The sequence below is a fragment of the Tachypleus tridentatus genome, unplaced genomic scaffold, assembly GCF_004210375.1.
Source record: "Tachypleus tridentatus isolate NWPU-2018 unplaced genomic scaffold, ASM421037v1 Hic_cluster_1, whole genome shotgun sequence".
Taxonomy (NCBI): domain Eukaryota; kingdom Metazoa; phylum Arthropoda; class Merostomata; order Xiphosura; family Limulidae; genus Tachypleus; species Tachypleus tridentatus.
The window spans coordinates 535,649-538,494 of NW_027467777.1; the positions used below are offsets into that span (position 1 = coordinate 535,649).

Genomic DNA, 2,846 nt, shown 5'->3' on the forward strand with positions numbered 1-2,846 from the left:
TCCTTTAAGTTTCAGCTTTGCAACCATACTTCCCCCGGAACCCAAACACTTTGGTTTCCCGGAAGCTGCCCGCCGAGTCGTTTGAGGAACTCAGGCGGATCGCTGGTTGGCATCGTTTATGGTTAGAACTAGGGCGGTATCTGATCGCCTTCGAACCTCTAACTTTCGTTCTTGATTAATGAAAACATTCTTGGCAAATGCTTTCGCAGTAGTTCGTCTTGCGACGGTCCAAGAATTTCACCTCTAGCGTCGCAATACGAATGCCCCGTCTGTCCCTCTTAATCATTACCTCGTGTTCCGAAAACCAACAAAATAGAACCGAGGTCCTATTCCATTATTCCATGCACCATTATTCAGGCGTTTCGCCTGCTTTGAGCACTCTAATTTTTCAAAGTAAACTTGCCGGCCACCCAAGACACTCAATCAAGGGCACCGAGGGAAAACCGGCAGGATGTTTAGGCCAGGAAGTAACCGCCAAAGCGGACCCCCTGTCTAGAACTGAGATCCAACTACGAGCTTTTTAACCGCAACAACTTTAATATACGCTATTGGAGCTGGAATTACCGCGGCTGCTGGCACCAGACTTGCCCTCCAATAGATCCTCGTTAAAGGATTTAGAGTGTACTCATTCCAATTACGGGGCCTCGATAGAGTCCCGTATCGTTATTTTTCGTCACTACCTCCCCGTTCTGGGAGTGGGTAATTTGCGCGCCTGCTGCCTTCCTTGGATGTGGTAGCCGTTTCTCAGGCTCCCTCTCCGGAATCGAACCCTGATTCCCCGTTACCCGTTACGACCATGGTAGGCGCATAACCTACCATCGACAGTTGATAAGGCAGACACTTGAAAGATGCGTCGCCGGTGCTAGACCGTGCGATCAGCCAAAAGTTATCCAGAGTCACCATCATTTGCGGACCGAGGTCCGATTGGTCTTGGTCTAATAAATGCGCTCGTCCCGTGAGGTCGGAGCTTTGTTGCATGTATTAGCTCTAGAATTACCACAGTTATCCAAGTAGGAAAGTACGATCTAAGGAACAACGGCTGGATAATGAGCCATTCGCGGTTTCACCTTATTTCGGCATGTACTTAGACATGCATGGCTTAATCTTTGAGACAAGCATATGACTACTGGCAGGATCAACCAGGTATCTTTTCTCGTTCGGTGCAAGCCACCCGCTCCAACGGCGAGTAGAAACACCACTCTCGAATCGGCAGACGCGTGGCTAGATACACGCCTGCCGTTCTCTGTCTACTTCGTGTCACCAATCACGAGACAGACCTCTTACACACTCTAGAGTACGAGTTCTCCAAAACAACAGTTCCGATAAAACGAAACAAACTAGGGCGTATCAGGAAGAACCGACCTTCGGAGGACAGCTCAACCCACACTAAGCTATATCGAAAATGATGCATATTCCGATGTCTCGGCATGGTTACCCGAAACTCGTCGCATCAGCAGTGGGAACAGAACGTCTTTCGTAACAAAGACAATCGTTAATCGCTCGGATTAACTCGTACGCGTGCGGTCGAACGCACGTACTGCTTTTATCCCCGCTCGGACCGAGAGGGAAAGGGAAACAGTCACCGTTATTGACGTGCCCCGTGAAAGGGAAGGGCCGCTCGGACCCTTGGTTTGACAAGCTGAAATTCAACGGCTCGTGCAGAGCACGCTGCGGGTCCAGCATCCCTTGTGTCTCTGACTGAGACCGGCTAATCGCTCGGATTAACTCGTAGGCGTGCGGTCGAACGCACGTACTGCTTTTATCCCCGCTCGGACCGAGAGGGAAAGGGAAACAGTCACCGTTGTTCACGTGCCCCGTGAAAGGGAAGAGCCGCTCGGACCCTTGGTTTGACATGCTGAAATTCAACGGCTCGTGCAGAGCACGCTGCGGGTCCAGCATCCCGTGTGTCTCTGACTGAGACCGGCTAATCGCTCGGATTAACTCGTAGGCGTGCGGTCGAACGCACGTACTGCTTTTATCCCCGCTCGGACCGAGAGGGAAAGGGAAACAGTCACCGTTGTTCACGTGCCCCGTGAAAGGGAAGAGCCGCTCGGACCCTTGGTTTGACATGCTGAAATTCAACGGCTCGTGCAGAGCACGCTGCGGGTCCAGCATCCCGTGTGTCTCTGACTGAGACCGGCTAATCGCTCGGATTAACTCGTAGGGGTGCGGTCGAACGCACGTACTGCTTTTATCCCCGCTCGGACCGAGAGGGAAAGGGAAACAGTCACCGTTGTTCACGTGCCCCGTGAAAGGGAAGAGCCGCTCGGACCCTTGGTTTGACATGCTGAAATTCAACGGCTCGTGCAGAGCACGCTGCGGGTCCAGCATCCCGTGTGTCTCTGACTGAGACCGGCTAATCGCTCGGATTAACTCGTAGGCGTGCGGTCGAACGCACGTACTGCTTTTATCCCCGCTCGGACCGAGAGGGAAAGGGAAACAGTCACCGTAAATAACATGCCCCGTGAAAGGGAAGGGCCGCTCGGACCCTTGGTTTGACATGCTGAAATTCAACGACTCGTGCAGAGCACGCTGCGGGTCCAGCATCCCGTGTGTCTCTGACTGAGACCGGCTAATCGCTCGGATTAACTCGTAGGCGTGCGGTCGAACGCACGTACTGCTTTTATCCCCGCTCGGACCGAGAGGGAAAGGGAAACAGTCACCGTTGTTCACGTGCCCCGTGAAAGGGAAGAGCCGCTCGGACCCTTGGTTTGACATGCTGAAATTCAACGGCTCGTGCAGAGCACGCTGCGGGTCCAGCATCCCGTGTGTCTCTGACTGAGACCGGCTAATCGCTCGGATTAACTCGTAGGCGTGCGGTCGAACGCACGTACTGCTTTTATCCC

General features: G+C 53.2%; 1 non-coding gene across 1 annotated transcript in view; it reads right to left on the reverse strand.

Moving 5' to 3' along the window:
• LOC143242101 (small subunit ribosomal RNA) overlaps positions 1-1,146 on the reverse strand; it is a 1,806-nt gene extending 660 nt beyond the window's left edge. Inside the window, exon 1 of the ribosomal RNA XR_013022431.1 lies at positions 1-1,146. This exon is cut by the window's left edge and continues 660 nt beyond it. This is a non-coding gene — a ribosomal RNA (small subunit ribosomal RNA).
• Between the last annotated feature and the right edge of the window lie 1,700 nt (positions 1,147-2,846).